Below are 23,089 nucleotides of genomic sequence, written 5' to 3'. Positions count from 1 at the left end.
ACAAATCAGGAGGGCTTTTCTCTTCCTTCCTTACAGGGAAGGAACAGTGTTGTGAGGTCAGAGGTCACAATATTTCCAGCACCCCAAAAATCTGCCTATCTGTTGACCTGGGTAATGGTTTTCACTGGATTAAACCATATTGTGAGTTTTATGCGTTTTTCTGAATGTATGCTATATTTCATAATTTTTCAAGAGTTTTAAGAAGTAGTGATTATTTTTTTTAAAAGCTATGAAACCCATAGGCAGGTTTATATAATTCATGTAGCTGTGAACTATTAATGCAATAAAGGATTCCACTGAAACGTACAAGTTTAAGATAAATGCAGAAAAATATGTTAAAAAAAAATGAATGTTGAAGTAAAGGCCTGCTTTAAAACTTGCTTAGATGCACAGGAGGACACAGAGAGGTAATTTCTTGACACGCACAAAACGTACACTTAGAGGATTTGTTAAACTACCTTGCAGCACAGGACCACTTGGGGCACATTGGGCTTAGGTACGTGCAGGCATCAGGGTTCTTCGAAATTCTTTCTACGTACAGACTTTACTCGTTCTCCCCCATGAAGTTCTCAGAAACCAGTCTAGAAGGTTTCATTGTATTTGCAGAATCTCAAAAGAAAGACCGACTCTAGGACCGACGAAGAGCAGACAGACCCTAAGCAGCACACGGGAGTGTCAGGACACGGAGAAACACAACTCCTGAGACCCTGGCATGAAAGGAAGTCCCCGCAAGGATACTGCGACCCAAGCTTTTACGGTAGGAATGCCCCCCCCCCCCCGCCCCCGCAAAAGCCAGTGGATCCTACCCTGTCTGCTCTGTCAACAGCAAGCTGCCTTCCAGGTAGCGTTCAAGGTATTAGGATCACCGCTAAAATTTCCAAGATGAAAGTGAGTGGATTCCTATGAATTCCACTCAGATTGCTGGTAGGCCTACTAAGTCTAATGGGTTTTAAAGAAAACTCGTGGAACTCTCAAAAGTAACTAGGAATAAAGACTTAAAATGGGAGATCTGAAACCATGAAACAAAGGGGAAAAGTTCTTTGACATTGGTCTTGGCAAGGATTTTTTTTTTTTGGCTAGGACAACAAAAGCACAGTCGACAATAAGCAAAAACAACCGGGCCTATATCAAACTAAACCTTCTGCACGAAGGAAGCCATCCACGAAATTAAAGACAACATATGGAGTGGGAGAAAATATGTGCAAACCATAGATCTAATAAGGGGTTAATCCACAGATCTGATAAGATCTAAAAGATAAGGAACTTTTAATAGTAAAAAAAACAATCCAATTAAAAAAGGGACAAAGAGCTTGAATACTTTTTCCGTAAGAGATATATTGCATGGCCAATAAGCTCACGCAAAGGTGTTCGATCTCACTGATGAGGGAAAGGCAAGTCAACTACAAGGAAATATCACCCCACACCTGTTGGGATGGCTTTTATCAAAACGAAAAGGCAAGTGTTGGCACGGATATGAAGGAAACCCTCGTGCACTGTTGGTGGGAATATAAATTGGTGCAGTCCCTCAGAACAGTGTGGAGGTTCCTCAAAAAGTTACAAGTAGAACTGGCATATGATCCAGCAATCCCACTTCTGGGTAGATATCCAAAGGAAACAAGTCAGGACTTCAGGACACTGAAGTCAGGACAAGTCAGGACACTCCTGTGTCCACTGGAGTATTCACAATTGCAAAGATACAGACACAACCGAGGTGCCCATCAATGGATGAATTGGACAAAGACGTGGTATATACACACAACGGAACATTACCGAACCATAAGAAACAAGGAAATCCAGCCATTTGTAACATGGATGAAACTGGAGGACCTTACGCAAAGTTTAAGCCAAAGACTAACACTGTATCATCTCACTTAAATGTGGAATCTTGAAATAGCCAAACCCACAGAAACAGAACGGCAGTTCCCAGGGCCTAAGGGCAGGAGAAATGGGCAGACACTGACTGAAGGGCACACGCTTCCAGTTATAAGTCCTGGGGGTGCAACGCACAGTGTGGTCACTAGGGCTAATGATGCCGTGTTCCATACTTGAGATTTGCCATGAGTGTTGATCTTAGTATTCTCACAGATAAAGGTGACCATCTGAGGAGATGGAAGTGTTAATCAACCCGTGGTAATCCTTCCACAATGTATACAACAACTCACATTATACACTTCAAGTACACTCAGTTTTGTTAATTATATCCAATAAAGTTGGGGGGAGGGGAAAATGCTGGAGTATTCCACGTTAATAGCCACAGATCATCATGGCTGCTAATGGACATATCCCAACACTATGAGCGGCCAGTGCATCTTTGTGTTCTCTAGGGACCAAAACTGAAAACAATCTGTCATTTGTTCCTTCGTGAAAGATAGAACTTTCCCCTTTCGTAAACCCATCTGATACCTTCTAATCTACAGGGACTCGACCATCTCCTTAATCCTCAGGACCTCACTCCCCTACTACATTGGCAAGGTCACGCGGATTGATCCCTGAAAGAAGTAGCAAGTACCTTCTGCGTTTTAGTAAAGCCAACATGGTGAATTCCACATACAAAAAAAAGGATCGGTCATTTCAGAGGGGACCTTTAGGAAAGAGCCTAGTAAATTATCTGTGCCACATGGAAGTTGTCATAGCAGCTCTCCACCCCCAACCACAGATACGGTTTCTTAATCAACGTCAGGAGAACTTCCTGTTGTTGTCAATCACCCCCCTTCTCTGGACAGGCCATTCCTTGCTAATAGGACTAATAAAGTAGAAGAAGCCCATTATGACCAAGACCGGATAGACATGGGCTCAACGGCATGGACTTCTCTCACCAAGTCTAACTTGGGCACTCCAAGGCTGAATGCCCAACTCTCAAGTGGAAATTGCCATTGTCCTCGATCACGAATGGGATTAGCAATCGGTCTTCAAGAAACAGGCACACTAGGAATTCAGATTTGTTTCCCGATCACATAACTGCAAACATCATCTTTGCTAGATAGCTCTTGTGCAGATATCTCTCTCTTTGCTAGATATCTTTGCTAGACATCTCTTATTATGGCATCCTACTTAATGCCTCTGATTGAGGGACACGTTTCACAATGAAAGTGAGGCAATAATCTGATGCCCACGGAAGCAACCAGCCAAATCTTCTAAAGTTTGATTTATGAAAGGCTCTCCCAATGATCTATATCTCCTGTGGCTCCTGCAGGAATTTTTACAATTCTTTTCATTTGGGGGTAAAATATGATAAATGATTATAAGTTTTAAAATATCATTAAATATTACAGTTGATTCATTTTTATATTATCCTTAATTTGTAATGTAAAAAGACATTTTCATATTCGAGTGACATGCTATTTAATTTGCTTTAGGTACATATGAATACCTAACTGCATTATCAATTTTACAATTTGATAGATCATGTTTGATCTGGAACCCAAATATAGCTTTCTATAAACATCACGTTGGAATTAATCATGACAAATTTCTCTTAATACAGAGAAGGCTTAATATGCTTCTAAGAGTTTTAATTAGCTGAATGCCACTCAAGGATTTGGTAAGATCATATTGAGGTGAATTTGCTGAATTGTCATTAACTTCTATTTCAACATCAAGCTTCATTATAGCTCTTATGTTTTTTAGATAGTCCATCATGTGTATGAATTCAGTAATTCATAGCTTCATGTTATTTAAACCAATATCGTGGCCAGAATTATGAAGGTTTTTTTTTTTTAATGTTTATTTTTGAGAGAGAGCGAGTGAGCGAGCACATGAGCGGGGAAGGGGCAGAGAGAGAGGGAGACACAGAATCAGAAGCAGGCTCCAGGCTCTGAGCCATCAGCACAGAGCCCGATGCAGGGCCTGAACCCATGAACCGTGAGATCATGACCTGAGCCAAAGTCAGACGCTTAACTGACTAAGCCACCCAGGGGGCCCTGAAGGAGGGTTGCTGAGCACATCAGTCGAATTGCCATTAACGACAGATTATGCTCCCGGGTGCCAAAACTGTTCTATTTCCAAAAGGAAAACTAGAAAGTGAGAAATATTTTGATACCTAACCAAATCCCACTACTATCTTTAATACAAACCTCCTTGGATAGATCTGTGAACCCTGGGAGCCACCAGATGAGCCATTCTAGTGTACTTGATCTCTGGAGACTCCACCACAGTGCCAACGGAGACAAAGCCGGGCTGCTCTTATGAAGGTCATGAAGCTCTGACCCTCAACCAAGTGATGACTCACAGCTGCACGATCTCACATCTGGCAGCCAATCATGGAGGTGGGAGTGGCACCTCCTTATGTTTCTGGTCACCTGGACTAATCTCAAGGATTTCAAACTGCTTGCAGGACGGACGGACACACACACACACACACACACACACACACACACACACACCCTAATAGCTCCAAAGTAAAGAGGCAATTGAGATACAAGAAACTAAGAGTAAATAATTGGACATTCTGGAAATTTTAATACCTAAGATTGCTTCTACTAGAAAAACCACAGTAAAAGTCAATTAACTCCGTAAAGCTGGAGAATAAAAAGACTGTCCTGATTTGGTACAGACACAGCCACTAAGCCACTTTGGAAACTTCAAGCCACCAAGAGTCAAAGAAGGAAGTTGGCGGGTGTGATGGGCTAACTTTATAGGAAATCGGAGTCACGTTTCAGGGGGTGTTCCGAAGACTGCACATCCTAGGACCATTCCTCCCCCCACGCAGTCCCTCGTGTCGAGACTGATGAACCGAGCTGGGCTGTATTAAACACTCAACACCAAAGCACACATTCTGATTGAATGACCTGTGACTTAAGCTGCCACAGCACCAGTACTGACAGAAAATTCCCTGTTCTACTATGTCCAATGTTACAGACTGAGAAGATAACCCAAATCCTTGGAGAAAACTGATGGCTTAGACACCCCAAAGTCAATCCACTCGGGAGGTGGGGGGAGAAATCCAGATGAGGTCCTAAGACCAGGAGAACAGGGAACAGCCAAGTGGGAAGTTCAAATTCAAGAACGTTTGTGACCAAAAAACATGACTGAGGTTTCCTTCCACTTCCCGTTGATCACCTGAATGTAGTTATCTCCTTTTCCTTATCTTTCTAAAAAAGGAGTCTTTTTCCTCCTTCCATTCACCATCGGATAGAAGATGTGGTGGCATTTACATCACAGTTTTGTCTACAGATTGCAGAATTTTGAAATGGGACCACAACAAACTAGAGAAATAATGGCAGAACCCAAAGATCCAGGGACATCGTGGCAGGTGACATTACCTCCAGATACAGGAGAACCATAGGACATTCTCCCCGGGAATCTGAAACAGAGAGGGGAACACAGAGGCAGATTTCTGAGTCATATTCATGGCAAAGACCCCCGGGGCAGGTCCACAGACTCTGCTGCTAAGGAACACAGAACAGTCACAGCCACGAACCTCCCTCACTTCAATATGCTTTTTCACTTTTCTGAGTGACTCCAATTTCTTTTCCCCAAACTCCCATGTTGTTAGGTCCTTTATGCTTTAGAGGGGGCTTGAAGAAGAGCTGTTTATTTCCTACAAATAAAGTGATTAGTACAGTCATAAAATTCCAATCAAATTTCCAACAGCTTATTATACTCCCCCCCCCCCTCCAAAATCCTAAATTTCACCTGGAAAACTAAATGTACAAGAACCAGAATGAAATGTGGGAAAGAGAAAATGGAGAATGAGCCTGGTCAATATCAAATTATGAAGCCACAGTAACTTATCTTCTTGCTCTAAGTGTTCACCAATAGCTGAAAGTCCCAGAAACAGATCCACCTATATATGAATACCGTAGAAATTTAAAGTATTAAATACTAAAGCAATTTTCTATCCATGAAAGGAAAAAGATTACACCTAGACCCTCCTTCCACAACATACATAAAATTGAATCCAAAAGGAGTTAAGCTTAAAAAACAAAAACAAAAAAAAAAAAGAAAGAAAGAAAAAATATAATCCAAGTAGAATCTTAAAAATCAGGGGCACCTAGGGGCGCCTGGGTGGCTCGGTCGGTTAAGCGTCCGACTTCAGCTCAGGTCATGATCTCACGGTCCGTGAGTTCGAGCCCCGCGTCGGGCTCTGTGCTGACAGCTCAGAGCCTGGAGCCTGTTTCAGATTCTGTGTCTCCCTCTCTCTCTGCCCCTCCCCTGTTCGTGCTCTGTCTTTCTCTGTCTCAAAAATAAATAAACGTTTAAAAAAAAAAAAACAGGGACACCTGGGTGGTTGAGCATCCAACTCTTGATTTAGGCTCAGGTCATGATCTCATAGTCATGGGATTGAGCCCCACATCGGGCTCTGCACGGACAGGGTGGAGCCTGCTTGGGATTCTCTCTCCCTCCCTCTCTCTCTGCCCCTCTGCCACTAGTGTTTTCTCTCTCAAAAATAAATAAACTTAAAAACAAAAACAAAAAGAAAACCTATGAAGATTATACTCAAAGAATCTGAATTTTCTATACAGTTAAAAACCCCACCAGAGCTTAAAGCCCAGCTGATACACTCGCAAGAATATTTTGTACAGATATAACAAAAGTTGCTTTAACATATAAAAAGCTAGAAACTGAGGGACAAATGAGGTAGGAAAACGGGCAAAGAATTTGTAAAGGCTACTCACACTAGAAATCCAAGCGGCCACTAACACAAGGAAAGATGCCCAGCTTTGTTGGAAATTGGGGAAGTGTGAAATAAAAACACCAGTTCGATGGAATATTTTACCCAAAGTGTTGGCAAAACCTTCGAAGTTTGAAAGGATCAGATGGGAAATACTGGAAATGAGAGAAAAGAGGTACTTATACGCCCATTTGGCAGGGATGTCAGTTTTTTTTACAGCTTTTACGGAGGACAATTAAGCAACATCTAGTAAAACGTTAAGCTTATAGCCCTTAATCTAGCACTTCTACTTCTAGGTGTTTGTGATAAATACACGCGATAGACGAAGATATATGAACATACACGCTCAAGACCATTTGGTATTGTATTAGGTCTCCTCGCTTTGTTCGCTATTACATCTATTGGATGAAGTTAAAGCCACCTCGGGTACCAAGAGTGACAAGTCTCAAAGGCTGGGAAGGACAGGGAGGGCTGTGAAGGGTTGCTCAGAATCCCAGTGTCCATTCCGGCTAATGAATTCTGCCAGATCTCTGTGGATAGCAAAACCCAGGGCCGCAAGAGAAGCCAGTAGAAGAAGCATATGGGAAAATGGCAGGCCGGAGAGTGGCGTTGCTCGAAGCTGGAGGATGCCTGGTGGCACAATGTTGACTGTGGGAGCAGTAATTTGGGCGCAATAAAGTTTGTAGGAAACGAAATAAACCTACGAAAGAAAATCACCTTAAAGTTTAGATGGAAGGTCCGTCAGCCCAGCAAAATTGCTAGGACCACGAGAAAGAAATGGTTACTCTAGGTGGCAGATCAAGAACAGAAGAAAACGGAAAGTTACCACCGAGCCACTCAAGTGCAGAAAGCAGCTAGAGGGATGGACTTGACCTCTGCAGGAGTTCAACTGAGCTGCCATAACAAGGACCCAAGGCTACAAGGATTAACTACAGAAATGGATTTCCTCACAGTTCTGGAAGCTGGAAGTCCCAAGTCAAGGGGTCAAGCGGGTTCCTTCAGAGGCCGCTGTCCTTGGCTTACAGATGGCTGGCTTCTCCCCGAGTCTCCACACGGTCTTCCCCGCGTGCATCTGTGCCTTCGTCACTTGCCCGGACACCTGCCATATTGGGGGAGGCCCACCCGTAGGACCTCATCTTACTTCAAGGCCCCATCTCCAAATACAGTCACATTCCGAGATAACGAGGGTTAGGGCTTCAATATAGAAGTTTGGGGAGGGACACGATTCAGCCCGTGGCCAGCTCTTCCCACTTCTGGATCTTCTCCCTGGAAGGGACACTTTCCTTGCTAACTCAGTCATCCTACGGGACTCTTAGAGCCAATTTCCTCAGGGACAGCTTTCTCAAAGCACGTAACCCCAACCTACATTGGGCTCCTTGGCTACTTTCTCAGATCTTAGTTTACAGAACATTCTCCACGTCACTTACCACAACGTCTCTGGCCATAGGACTGGGGTGTCTTGCGGTTTCCCCACCCCACTAGACGGGCTGTGGGACTCAAATTCTCTACCACGTGCACCTCAACAGTAGTTCCTGTTATAACGGTTTAGCATTGGAGAATTTACAACGTGCCACTGGCGGAGCATTTTATTATTTTTAATAAATATTTTTAATATTAATAAATATTTTTAATAAAATTTAATATTTTAATATATTTATTATTAGGGAGTGAAGCAAACCCTTCACTCCTCTAAACATCTGATTTAGAGGTCATCCTTATCCTACAGATGCTGTGAACAGGAGAAGCAAGGTGCTCATAGTTACACAGTAGAGCTGGAATTTGGATGTTCAGCGGACAGCTGTTGAACTGTAAATAAACAAACCTAACTGCCCATAAATAGAGGAAAAATAAAATCCCAGTTTACTTATATTACGGAATATTATCTAGCCTTTGAAAATGATAAGATCTATATATAGTGACATGGGAAGAAATGATATAGGAAGTGAAAGAAGTCACAGAATAGTTAAAACAAAACAAAAACACTTAAAAAAAAAAAAAGTGGGTGGGCGGTGCCTGGCTGGCTCAGTCAGAAGAGCAGGGGACTCCTGATCTCAGGGTCGTGAGTTCAAGCCCCGCATTGGGTGTAGAGATAACAACAACAACAACAACAACAAATCACAATAAATAAACTTTAAAAAAAAAAAAAGTCACAGAATAGGATGCCCCATGTATATGTGTGTGCATACTTTGGTGAATGCAGAAATAAATGCTAGATAAATGCACCCCCAAGGTATTTTGGAGCACAGTAAAAGGAAGTTAGAGGAAGAAAGAGAGGAAATTCTACTTTTTACTCTAAATACTTATGTTTTTAGGATATTTTAAAATTCTATTAAAATTTATATTAAGAAATAGATGATTAGGGGCACCTGGGTGGCTCAGTCGGTTGAGCGACAGACTTCGGCTCAGGTCAAGATCTCACAGTTTGTGAGTTTGAGCCCCGCATCGGGCTCTGTGCTGACAGCTCGGAGCCTGCAGCCTGCTTCGGATTCTGTGTCTCCCTCTCTCTCTGACCCTCCCCCACTCATGCTCTGTCTCTGTCTCAAATAAATATTTGAAAAAAAAATAGATGATTAAACGATTTTGCTTGGTTTTTAGACCTTTAGAAATAGTCCCAAAACAGTTTTTCAGGATGGTTGACTTTATAGCCTTCTTCTCCCATACTGTGGGAACACACACAAAAAAAGAACCACTCCAATGTTCCAGAATTTTTTCATATCCCTGTTTAAGAACAGTTGAAAGTAGAAAACTGGACATAAAAGCAAACCATGGGCCAAAACAGCACTGCTCGACAACTCTGGAGAACACCAAGAATGGGCCATGACTGGACAAGGGGAGGACGCTCGAGGTCAGCTCAGAGGGTCATTTGTTGAAGTACCAACAGGAGTGATAAGACAGACACACAGACAGACACACACACACACACACACACACACCCCTCCCCGCAGGACAGCAGGAAGCACCCAGTAGTCGGGCTTGCAGCAGAGACAAGGAAGGTATCCCCGGTGTCTGACACTTTGTAAAGATGGGGACGGTCAGCTCCTGGGATACTCAGCAGGGTGCCAGCACTTAATGGCACGTGCTTCCCCTCTTCCCACAGAGCAGCACATGACAACTCTCTCCATAATCATAGCAAAATAAATATAGCAGACCAGAAAGGCACCTTGATCCCACGAGGAGCAAAGAGCCAATAATCCTAAGATATGTGCAGAAGACCAGCACGTGACAGGCAGACTTCAAACTCCATACACCACATTTCTACCGAAGGAGACCGAGCTAACGGGAAGAACAGGGATTTAACCTAAAACTCGTATCTTCGAGGGGTGCTAGATTATAGCACCCACAGAAAAGTCAACTGAGATAACGCAAGGCTAAACTTGATTGAAATGTAATATCCCAAAGTATATAGGCTGAGTAAACTGGACCCAATCACGAGATTACACAGTGGGCTGCAACACCAACCCTTAAAATCTACCCAAAAAAAAAAAAAAAAATTTTTTTAAAAGGTTGGAAAGAAGGAAGGGTTAGAGATATGGTGCAGAAGCCCCAACACCCACCCATAAGGCCCACAACAAACTAGAGAAATAATGGCAGAACCCAAAGATCTAGGGACATCGTGGCAGGTGACATTGCCTCCAGATACAGGAGAAGCATAGGGCGCCTGGGTGCCTCGGTCGGTTAAGCGTCCGACTTGGGCCCAGGTCATGATCCGCAATCTGTGAGTTCGAGCCCCGCGTCAGGCTCTGTGCTGACATCTCAAAGCCTGGAGCCTGTTTCAGATTCTGTGTCTCCTTCTCTCTGACCCTCCCCCACTCATGTTCGGTCTCTGTCTCAGAAATAAACATTAAAAAAAAAAAAAAAAAAGAGATACAAGAGAAGCCTAAGACTTTGGCTGTGGTCTCCAACAAGTGGGCCCAGTGGTGATACCTCAACAACCACACCCTGCCACCTGGTCACAGCTGATGAAGGGGCAGACAGGATCCAAGGGGGAGACCAGAACATTCTCCCCAGGAATCTGAAACAGAGAGGGGAACACAGAGGCAGATTTCTGAGTCACATTCATGGCAAAGACCCCCGGGGCAGGTCCACAGACTCTGCTGCTAAGGAACACAGAACAGTCACAGCCACGAACCTCCCTCACTTCAATATGCTTTTCCACTTTTCTGAGTGACTCCAATTTCCTTTTGCTAAATGCCCATAGTTAGGTCATTTATGCTTTAGACGGGCTTGAAGAAGAGATGTGGATTTTATTCCCTGCTAATAGATTAGTGCAGTCAAAATTCCGGTCAAGTTTTCAATAGTGTAGAGTTGTAGGAAATATAACAAGCTAGCTCTAAAATTCACCTGAAAAACTAAATGCACAAGAACCACTGTGAACACGTGGGAAGGGGAAAATGAACGGACTAGTCGGCCTGTCAAACATCCAAATATACTGTGAAGTTGCAGTAATTTAAGTAGGTTATTGGTCTGTGATTCACAACAGAAGGCGGGTGAGGGGGGAATGCCCTTACTGGTGAATTCAGAAGTTTCTCGGCGTGCTCCATCTAGGAATGTCTATCACCTTCACGTTTATTGCAGGTAGAATTTCTGATTGACAGCATTTTCTGGGAACACTGCATGCCATACCCCTCCAGGGGGAGAAGTCAGCTATTAACCGTGCTGTTCCCCTGTAGGTGATGGGCTCCTTCTCTCTCCTGCTTCCGTTTGTCTTTGCGTCCAACTAACTATGGTGTCCTAGACGGGGATATTCTTGTGTTTTGCTACTGGAGTTTGCATTTCTTGGATCTGTAGGTTTTCGAACCCATTGTTTAATGGTTTCTACCCATTTTTCTCTTCCTTTCTCTCCTCTCCTGAGCACCCCCAACAGAGTAACATCCGTGTGCTTGGAGGCTCACAGGATTTTCAGGGTGGGGTGGGGGTGGGGGTTCTTCAATCTTTGTTCTTCAGATTAATTCGCCTACTTGGAGTTCACGGATTCCCTTCCTTCCATCAGGAATGTGCTAAGGAGGACAACCTTCCAATTGTTGTACCCCAACTCTAGAACAGAAACTGAATGAAATTTCCATCTCTGAGATGGTCTATTCATCGAGTCACTTTACCATGCTTTCCTTTAATGCTAGAAACATGGAGTTTTGTGGGTTTTTTTTTTTTTAATGTTTATTAAAGCTGCTTTGACATCTTTGCCAAATCTAGCTTCTGGGGACACAGGTACAATCTATTGCCCACTTTTCTCCTAGAAGTCGCCTTGTGTTTCTCTGCAGGCTGCCTGGCTTAGGGAACTTACACGGAATGTACAAACACCTGATCTGACGTGTCCCGCCCCTCCCCCCGGGGGGTTGCGGTTTCAGTAACTCATCTGAACTAGATCTGAAGTCTACCGCGCTGTGTACCAACATTAATATCTGTGGTTATAGTTTTTGCTGCTTTCGTGTATTTCCCCTGGTTTTCATGTTTAAGGCTGACTCCCTAGGGGTGACCCCTGTGTCTGGACAGTATTCAGAGAACTGCGGGGTTGCCATTGAGCGCCACCCCAGCTTGCTGCCGGACCCACACGTGGGCTGGGCGCACACACAAGCAGACGGTTGGAGATCCCCCTGCGCTCACCTTCCCCCGGGCTCCCTGGCCCCGCTGGGCAGACGTGCTGGGGACTCCGGGCCTCCCCCAGCCTCCGCTGCTTGTTCACACAGCCTGCCAGCAGAGCGAGGTGTATGGAGACCTGATCAACCCCGCTGTGGCATGCTCACATTCCGGATTCCTGTTCACATTCCTGTCTAGACCGCCGGCTCCCTGCAGGAGCACAGTCTCAGGCTGTGAGAGACCCCCGTCCTCCCCATCAGCTCACCACTGGGACCTCCACCTAAGCATCGCGCTGCCCATCAAAGCAGCCTCTTCCGGTGGGGACAGCGAGTCTCGGGGGCAGGGGCGGCCTGGGGACCTGGGAGGGGACGGGGATCCCCGGACAGCACCACAGACGCCCGCTGCTCTTGGACTCAGGACTCCAGCGTTCCCGAGTAAAAGCGTCTATGCGCCTTGTAGGCTTTCAGTGAGTTTTCAGAGTGTTTCAAACGGTGGTTTTGGACGATTCTCTCCGGATCCACAGTTGCTTTTTAAGAGAGAGGACTTCACACCTCCTCGCTCTATAACGGAGACTGGGGATCTAGAATCTCAGCTATTTGGATTGCAAAACTTTAAACTGTAACCCAGCACTCCAAGTCCAAATAGCAGAAGTGGTTGGAAGATCTGGTGAACGAAAAACTGGCTCATTTGCTTAATTCAAGGTGTTTTCACATATTTAAACATTTTTAAACATTTATCAGTTCAGGAATAGAAGCTCCTAGATTTAAAGGTAAATAGGAAGATAAAATCTTGTCAACCCAAAGGCAAGGGGTGTGGAGGTGTATACAGAATTCTAAATAGCAAACTCAGTATCCATAATCACGTTACATGTGATTAGATAAAAATCTGTTAAAACTTAAGGATTTGATTATGTTAATAAAACTGCATGCCCTTTAGAGAGAAGCTGAAGACTGAATGACAAGAACAGGAAAAAAATAAACACCAAATAAGAAAATTAGTACAACAATGTGAGATCAGAGTTCAAGACCAAAAGCTTTTAAAAGATGCTATTTCATGATACAATTAAGAAAGTGACACGGGGCGCCTAGGTGGCTCAGTCGGTGAAGCATCCGACTTCGGCTCAGGTCATGATCTTACAGTCCGGGAGTTTGAGCCCCACATCGGGCTCTGTGCTGACAACTCAGAGCCTGGAGCCTGCTTGGGATTCTGTGTCTCCCTCTCTCTCTGCTCCGCCCCTGCTCACACGCTGTCTCACTCTCATAAATAAAGTTTTTAAAAAAAAAATTTTTTTTAATAAGTGACATTTTGTATTAACATTAATATTTTATATTAATACTTATTCAGAAACAGTTCTGAAATTAGCAAAAACTATATTACTAGCTATGTAACCAATTGACCTTTGAAGTTTTTATTTTTATTTTTAAATTTTTTTAATGTTTATTTTTGAAAAAGAGAGAAAGTGAAAGCAGGGGAGGGGCAGAGAAAGAAAGACACAGAATCTGAAGCAAGGTCCAGGCTCCGAGCTGTCAGCACAGAGCCCGATGCGGGGCTCGAACCCACAAACCGTGAGATCATGACCGGAGCCAAAGTCAAACACTTAACCGACTGAGCCACCCAGGTGCCCCCCCCCCAGACCTTTTAAATTTTTTAATGGAGAGATAATTGGCATTATGTTTAAGGTATACATGTTGATTTGATGTGTGTATTACAATGTGATTACTATCAGGGTGTTAGCTAACACCTCTATCACATCATAAATCATCATTTTTGAGGTAACATTTAAGATCTAGTCTCAGCAATCTGAGTATATAATGCAGTATCTTTTCGGAAAACAGATTTTGGAAAAAATATCTAAAATTAAAAACATACATACATACATATACACGTGCCCAAACTTGTATACAAACCAAGACTTTGTAACTGTTCACAGGAACAGACATATTTGACCATGTATTGGCCATAAAGAGTATTTCAGCCAATCCCAGAAAGCTGCCATTGTGTCCTATTCATAGATTATAATACAACTGAACTGGAAATCAAATTACAGTTTCCATTGCCTCCCAAGAGAGCTCTTTAAAATCAAAATTATAATTTAGACTTCGAACAGAGTTACACACAGCAGCTTGAAATGCGTAAACACGGAAAAATTTTAGTTATAAACACATTTATTTAAAAGCCATTAAAGTTTTCGAATTAAAAGCTCAGTTTAAAAAGACAATGGCATAAAACCACTAATGAAAATAAACGCAACTATTAAAATGTAAGTAAAACTAGCAAATTCGGGTATTAGAAGCAAAGGTTTGTGTTACTGCAAAAGACCGATGAAATAGGCCAGAGAAAAAAGCATGAATAAATCATAATAGAAATGAAAAAAGAAAAAACTACAGACTACTATATATAAGTGTATACCAGCAAAATGAATCCGGAAGAATTAGACAATTTCTAGGAGTAGGAATTTTCAGAGGTGGGGAAAATACTGGAATAAAGTGTTAGAAGACCAATACCATAGAAGAAATTAAGAAGCCTACAAAGATCCATTGCCCTTAAAATACACTGGTCCCAGACGTTTTACAGCAATTTCTAGATTGTGAATAGATCATTCCCAGCATACACGGTCTCAGAATACAGAAAAAGATAAACGCTAACTCACTTTATAATGTTAGTGTAACAATACAAATTGCAGACAAGAGGAGTCTAAGAAAACTGAACATGGACCTTAAAGCATGTATAAAAGTTTATATAAATATTAAATCAAATTCATCAGTATACTGAATGAGAAACATACACCTTATAACCAAGCAGTATTCATCTCAAGAACGTAAGAATGGTTTCATAGGGGGGAAAAAAGTCAGAATACCTCATCAACTAAGGAAAAGAAACATTAAGTAGCAATGCTGAGAATACAACTTAAGTACTATTAAATTAGCAGGTTAGCAAAATACAAGATCATCATTTGAGAAGCATTTTTGACAGTGAACCTGTAATGCTTAAAAGATTTCAGCATGAAGTACATTTGCAAGTGAGGGATAAAACAGAGGCCTTCTCTCCTCCCTCCTGTTTAAACTGTCTAGAGGTATTAGCAATCGTCACTACTACAATAAAAATGGGAAAACCTAAAATTATTATTTGCAAAAATAATTCAAAACAGTTAATGTGGCCAAAACACACCAAAAAAAAAAAAAAAAACCTGTTCATAACTCCTTGAATAAGATCTTTAACAAAAAGTTAAGAAATTCTATGAAAAGTAATAAAAGTGTAGACACTCTTCTTACCAAGTATCAATACATATTAGTTTTATCAAGCCTAGATTTTTGAGGCTAAAGCACGTAGATCGATAGAACACCACAGAGATCCAGAACAAATACAGTGTAAAGGTGGCATTCAGATTTGTAGGGACAAGAGCAGCATGGACCCAATCAGTGTCCAACCTCCCAATGTGCTCAAAGATAATTATCCATATAAATGTAACAAACTTTTATAGACTCTTGGGGTATAAACAGCCAAAATACAACAGAAATGCTAAAAACGGATATATTCGGCCACCGGAGTTTTAACTTCTGAAGACTGAAGACACCATCATTAGAACCTTAGATACAGGAGAAAAAATTTGCAAAGTCTATCACAGGTAATGAATCTGTCTGAACAGTTTGAAATTAAAGATATTCCTTAATCAGGAATAAAGGCAAACAAAGAAAAAGAAAAGCCTTTATATGTATGTATAAAGGCTCGTGTGTGAGTTGTAAGATTATAAGGAAATTGGAACGAAGGTCTATCAAGAGGGCAGCTTCAAAATAAGCTTTTATGTTATGGGATCCCTATACTACAAGGCAATTTTTAAGAAGTGAGCTAGCCAATACGGGATGTCCCCAAAGATCAGACTGTGCTATTAGCCTTGAAGGAAAGTCAACCATATAGAAGAATGAGTTTCACAAGAAATTTAAAAAAAAAAGTTAGCCATCCTTACATTCACAGGGAGACGATCTCCAAAACATGTGGAACTTAGGAAAGCTGCTGAAAAAACCTGTACTCCTGTGTTTAAGGAAGGGTTAGGGAGGAGGAATTCTAGAAGGGTATATGTAAGAAAGTAATAAAATACCTGTGGAACGGTAAATGGGATTAGTGGGGATGGTTACGGGGTTTTGTGGTTCTTTGGTTTTAAGTTCATTGACACTTAAAACCTATCCATGCATCACTTCGTACAACCTTTGCAAAATGTTTAAAAGGACATACACCCAGCCCCACAGCAAGCCTCTTCTTCTGAGTTATTTACGGGACTCTACGTTTGCAGGATAAACATCTGCAGGGACCCTATGAGAAACTAACCGGTGAGTCCTTGCGTTCTCCGGCTTGGTAACAGACACAAGGTCATCTTTGGTTAGTCTGGGATGTAGTCCCTTACAAGAGTTACCAAAAGAAACCAACTTCTTGGGACAGGCCACCCTTGGTTCTAGATGGGAGTGGGGGAGTAGGGGTGGGGAGGATAGAAGGTCATGTGAAGGTCCTTTTAATTTCCTGTTGTATTTTAAGCCCTCCTATTGAACTTGGAGAACAGACTGAAATAATCAAATGTGAAAGGTTTCAGCTGAGCAGGTCCTGTTGTTAAAGGATATAAATTGCACGTGCCATTTCATGTAGCTTTATCTCTGCAGATTGTACTCTAATAGGGAAATTTATCTTCCCTGTGCGAGGGTCTCTTGCTGAGGATTCTGGGAAGGCCTGTTCTATTATTCAAGTCCTTACACAGAAGAGAATGGAAACTAGGAAGATGGCTAGAAAAGATGTTCCAAAATAACATTTCATCACAAGACAACCCTTGGCCAGATTGGTACCCCTCACTGTTAATGTATTATCTAGAGGATATCGAAGATAAAGGTCTACTATGTTCTGCAGCCTTTAGGAAGCCTAAGGTGGGGGGTGGAGGAACCACCCCCTGTAGGAATTGGGGTGGATTTCAGCTTCCCAAAGGAAATGGGTAGTCAAGCTGGTACCCTAGCAGCTGGGCGAGCTTGCACATATGCAAATGAGCTTCACCAGAGGCGAGAAACCATTCCATATCCCTGTGCTTCTAGAAGTTCGGTCCTAGATTAAAAGGATGGTTTAGGTTCAAAGGGACTCCCTGAGGCAGGGGTAGCAGTTCCCCCTTTAGCATGGGCTCAAAAGCCTCCATATGGAGAAAGAGCCCAGGGGAGGGCAAGGATGATCCCCTAGGGCCCTCATACATAGCAGTCGGTGCTCCAAAACTCCCCAACTAGGTCTGGGGTCAACTGGTCTTCCCTGTACATTCATTCATTCATTCTTATGCTCAAAGTTTGAAGTTAAAATTGGGCATTCACTTGCAGTAAAGGTTTAGGGCAATAGCCTTCAGTTTGGTTTTTCCGGATTTTAGAGTTTAGATTTTTTTTTTTTTTTTTTTTTTTGCTTGAGAACCCTCTAAAACTTTAGGGGGAAAAACCATGTGCCCTCACAGGTTTTTGATTGGGCAATTAAGGTTTCTCATCGTAAGTTTAAACAATCACACAGACCATAACTCTGGCATATTATAAATATTAACCTTTTAAAACAAAACTGTTATATCATTTGTTAAAAGCATTCCACAGAATATTGACATTTCATGTACTCCATTTAAATATATAAACAAGTTTTTGCAGCCAAAATTTGACAGCATTCCTTTCCCTCCTAGAACTCATTTCCATTCCTTTTCCCCCAGAGAATTGTCACAATGTAAATTTTATGCCCGAAAGTATTTTATTGATCACCCTGTAAGTCTCTGCAACAAAAATTAATGAAAAATAGGTATTTTCATTTCCAGTGGCCAGAAGGATCTAAAGACTAGACATTTTTGTAGATCGTTCTAATTTTTATTTGTATGTGGCTTTGATCATCTTAGAAGGTAGAGTTTTGAAGGAAATGCATTTCCTAATGAGATGTGTTTTTTTAATTTTTTTTAACATTTATTTATTTTTGAGACAGAGAGAGACAGAGCATGAGCAGGGGAGGGTCAGAGAGAGAGGGAGACACAGAATCCGAAACAGGCTCCAGGCTCTGAGCTGTCAACCCAGAGCCCGACGCGGGGCTCGAACTCACGGACCGCGAGATGGTGCCCTGAGCCGAAGTCGGACGTTTAACCGACTGAGCCACCCAGGCGCCCCGAGATGTGTTTTTTAAATAGACATACATGGATGAACATTTTTCATTCCTAGAGACCAAGTTTACAAATTTTATTATCTTTGATGTAAGCACCTGAGACGATTTCTCATCTACGTAAATAGATGCACAAATGAGGAGCTTTTCAACAGTGGGGTCCTTCCTTTTCTTTATTCCTTTACAAGCTGTACACAGTATCACCAGTCGACAAAAAAAGAGTTTAAGTCATCTGTCCACTGACAACCCCTTCAAGTCTTCAGCTTTAATGAGAGCTAACTGGGACCACCACCGCCCCAGCCCCCCAGCTGGAGACTTGGAACTCCCCACCCCCCAGCTGCTACCGATCACTGCCACCATCCACTGGGCTCATCACAGGCACTTTGAGTTGCCCTTGAGATGCTCTTCTGCCCCAGGCCAATGCACTGAAGATCAAAGATCAAGAAAGGGCGCCAGAGTGTGCCTTTCCTTGATACACAGAAGGGGGAAAGTGGAAGGGGAAATAGGGAGAGAACTTGGAGACGCTTGGCATATTCTCAGGCACCATTTTAGGAAAGCAGACATAAAGTGAGACTCTGTAATCATTGTTCCTGTCATTCCGTGGGATGCCTTCCTGTACCCCAGGGAAACAGTCACCCCACTTTGAGAACAGGTGGGATCGGTGAAGGCACTAACACAAGAGAAACTGGTCTGCAGAGTGGTTGGGAAAAGCCCCAGGGAGGCCCTCGCAGAGGCCACAAGGACACTCAGAGTGTATCTAAGGCACGATTTCTCATTCCACAGATTCCCGGAAATACTGCTCTAGAAACTGGATCTCTGGCAGTCAATGAAATGGGATCCCGGAGTGTCTGAGCATGTACGGGAAGCAGCATCAGCGTTTTAAATAAAAGAGCTACCCCCCCCCCCCGATTTTCTCATGAGTCACCCAAAAGCAACAAGGAAAAGAAAAGGGCAAACCCCATCTTCCATAAAACCACAAAGTCTCTACCTGAACAATGCAGAGTGGGGCTGCGGCTCTGTGCACTGAAGATAAAAATTGGGGTGGCAAGGCACCAAGGTGCATGAGGCTGCAAATCAGGGGAGGGGGAGACAAAGAGCAAGCACCTTAGAATACACTTCATGGGCAAAAGAAAAACTACCAAACGTATCATGTTCTAGAAGCAGAAAAACCCAGAATGTCAGCACTTAGTCCGTATTTTTACACGAGTCCCTCAAATTACCAGCAGGGTCTAAAATTAGACAAGCAACTTATGCTCCTAGGGGAGAAAGAAAAATCAAGAACAAGATTCTACAAAGGAAAAATGAGGAAGAGGTACTCAGATATTTAAACATGTTATAAAGCTAGAGTAATTAAAACTGTGTAGCTAGTACATGAATGAAAATCAATGAAACAGGTTAGGAAGTCCAGAAATAGGTCAAAATACAGACAGATCATGTATATATATATACATATATATGTATATATATGTATATATTTATATACTGTAATAAAGGTAAATTTTCAAACTGATGGAGAAAATACTGATCATTCAATAAATGGTGTTTGGACATCTGGATAGTCAAGCAGGAAAAAACACATTTAGGTTAATACTTCCTATAACAGGAAAAATTCTGATTCGATCAAATACTTAAATTTTAAAGCCAAAACCATAAAAGCACTTGGAAAAAAAACAGCAAAATGTTTTTATAATTTCAAGGTTGGAAAGGTCTCTCTGAAAGTGAACTAAAACCACGAAGTCACAAAAGCAAATATTGGTCCACTCAACTCTATAGAAAGAAAACACATACATACATGGAAAATCCACCATATATCAAAACATAAATGACTATTTGCAACCCACAATGTATTCAAAAACCTGACTTCTTTCAAGTAGAATAAAACTGACAACCAAGGAAAACCAACGTAAAGCAGATAAAAACATAGTCCATAAAATGGAAAATCAATTCTAAATATTAAGAACTATTCTCCGTCCTAATAAGAAAAACCGCTAAGCAAAACGACAAGGTCTGAGCGCTCACCGGTCACGTTAGCAAATAGCGAGACGTTGGTGGACTTGCCAGGCAGCCCCGCCAGCTCCGGGTGGTCCCGCCAAAAGCCTTTTACACTTGGCGGAGCTCCCGTGGTTGCTGCCCGAGGCACCTGCCCGGTGTCACCTGCCCCGGCTCAGCCAATAGGAGGTGCGGGGAGGAGCAGGGACTCGCCCCGCCCCCTAGGCCTCCTGCTCCAGGCCACGTTCTTCCTACAACTCTTTTCACCTGCAGCCTCTGTTGGTGGGCAGCTGGCTCATTTTGCAACTGCTTGAAGAGTCGGCGTGACCTTTGCCCTCCCGGAGAACCATCTCGAACCAATTGGCGCTCCTTCCTAAGAAGTCTAGTCCTGGTCCATAGGGTTTCTCGGAGCTCACAGCGCAGCTGAAACAAAAAGCTTCTAAATGTTAACAATGTCAACTTCTTCGCCAGTCCCTTCTTGTAATCAGTCGCTGCGTCTCTATACCTTACTATTCCCTTCTTGCCTTAATTCTCTTCTCAACGTTATCCCTAGCCAACAATTCTTAGTATGAAACTCTTGCTGAAATAACTTCTGACTGGCTTCTGATTGGATCTTAACTGGTACAGTGGCCAAACGCTTGGAGACACGGACAATCCCTACGTTACTGCAGTGACCATTAACTGATACACACACCACCACCACCCCCCCACCCCCCCAAGAAAGCTGGCAATTGACCAGTTAATGTCACGTCCAGAAATTTATCCAGATTGACTCGTGTGTGTGAGATAACGTACATAAAAGGAAATTTATTGTAGCTTTGTTTATAACAACAAAAGCAAAAGATAGGAGGACATAAATTAACCTGTCAGAACCTGAAACTAATAGGATATTGTATGCCGATTACATTTCTTTTTTTTTTAAGTTAACCCATAAGGAAATGTTAAATAAATTACAATGTGTTCATTAGTAAGGCACTTTGCAGAAATTAAAAGCATTTTTTAAAAAGCTCTATGCCGTATCAGTATGGAATGATCTGGAAGACATTAGTAAGTGCAAAAGGGAAGGTATGAAACAATGTGTTTGTGTACTTGTGCTTGCATTTTTAAAAAATTAAACAGAGTATGTTTGCATAGAATATTTCTCGGAGGACACACAAGAAATTGGGTGCTTAGGAAACAGGACTGAGAGACTAAATTTACTATATAACCTTTTTGGGCCTCTTGAATTTTGTAGTATATACATGTATTACCTGCACAAGAAAAAAGATGTTTAATGTGAAAAATCTTCAGAATATCAAATGGGGGGAAAAAAGAAATACAAAGGATTTTCCAGTCAAAATTGCAAACTGTGCACAAATGTTTATCTGCTCTGTCTTCCAAGACCACATCAAAAAGATGTTAGAGGAACAAAATTGATATAAACCCACAACCATGAAAAGAACAGGAGGGAAGCTATTAGCAAGTGAAATATTTCGATACATTTCTGGAAGAGGAAAAACCGAATGAGGAATTCTGAGGCTGGGCAAAGGAAACCATGTCCTGCAATGTCTGAAGGACGAGGGGGGTTGGGGGGAAGGGGCAGCCGCTGAGGCAGAAAACCTTCTAGATGCCTGCACCCAAGACTGGGAACCACCAGCTTTGGAAACTGAACCCTGAAAACAACAGCATCACCCCCGGCGAACCCCTCCCCTAATTCTTCGATCACAATGGTTGCTAGATATGCATCTTACATCCAGGCCAAAAATACATACACGGTGGATGGGCGCTTTTGTAAAGAAATTGACCACAATAAAACCAAGGGAGCTGTGGTAGTGTCCGGGTTCTCAAAGGTCTGGGGGGCCCTTTAGATTGTGTTAGCTATGGATCTCCAGCGCACAAACTCAGCTGAACACGAAAGCCCACACACACACACACAAACACACACACACACACACACACACACACACACACACACATTCACACACACTGGATTTTCTTCTGTAGTCTTGCTATTAAATATGATACATATTTCAAGTATGGTGGGAAAGACCGCAACACTGAGCAAAAGATTAAGAGGAGAAAGGAGAAAAGTAACTCTGGAGGCAGCATGGATTATTTAGGGAGCAGAAAAGAACTTCTAGCAGGAGGGAAAAGCTAATATTTTCGGACAGTGTAATCTCATATAATGAGAAGGGGGGGTGGCAACTTCTGGAGCCGTCCCGCCAATGTGACACTGACCCCCGAACGCAGAGGGCAAGGAAAGACCCAAGAAAGAGGTGGGTCACCCCAGGTTGGAAGGTGGCAGGTTTACTAAGCAGGGGAAGAAGAGAGCTTACTCACCGAGGCTGGTCTTGGGTGACCAGCAAGAGAGATAGACCTCCACACGCCCCAGCCAGAACCTGAAAAGGTTATGCAGAGGGGCTCAGGGGGGTTAGTTACAGTAATTTAGTCAAGACAACCTCAAGGACACCTTATCTTTCAAGGCTGAGTTCTTGAAACAGCTCCGGCCATGGGAACAGTAGGCAGAAAGTACAGTCCAAGGACAGCAGAGGGAACGAGAAGCCTGGGATCCCTGGGTGGGGGGAGGGGGGGGCAGCTTGAAGGTCACCCAGGGGTCACGTCCTCTCTATAACCTCCTCCAACAGGGGCGTTAGGAGAAAGCGGCAGGGGCCGAGGCCAGCTGAGCAGGGTGGACGCAGACCAGCAGGGCAGCTCGCCCGCCCGCCAACACGTGGGCAGGGCGCTCCTCCTGTTTGTCATTCTTTGTCACTACGCGGTGTCAACCATCCGGAG

At 42.9% G+C, this 23,089-nt stretch overlaps 1 protein-coding gene across 7 annotated transcripts in view; it reads right to left on the bottom strand.

Annotated features, from left to right (window-relative positions):
- Positions 1-22,796, bottom strand: part of LOC101100178 (olfactory receptor 10J1-like) — a 306,783-nt gene extending 283,987 nt beyond the window's left edge. For 3 of the 7 annotated variants that reach the window (XR_006591469.1, XR_006591471.1, XR_006591472.1), the window contains exons 1-2: positions 22,637-22,787; positions 20,348-20,740 (exon numbers count right to left, since the gene is read on the bottom strand). The gene's annotated coding sequence lies outside the window, so the exon portion shown is untranslated. Of the gene's footprint in view, positions 1-19,316; positions 19,396-20,347; positions 20,741-22,636 lie in introns of all 7 variants that reach the window. The other 4 variants (XM_045048479.1, XR_006591473.1, XR_006591474.1 and 1 more) reach the window with 3 other exon arrangements.
- Between the last annotated feature and the right edge of the window lie 293 nt (positions 22,797-23,089).

The sequence above is a fragment of the Felis catus genome, chromosome F1, assembly GCF_018350175.1.
Source record: "Felis catus isolate Fca126 chromosome F1, F.catus_Fca126_mat1.0, whole genome shotgun sequence".
NCBI classification, from domain to species: Eukaryota; Metazoa; Chordata; class Mammalia; order Carnivora; family Felidae; genus Felis; species Felis catus.
Note: the sequence above shows the minus strand (reverse complement) of the source record. Positions and strands in the feature narration are given on the sequence as shown.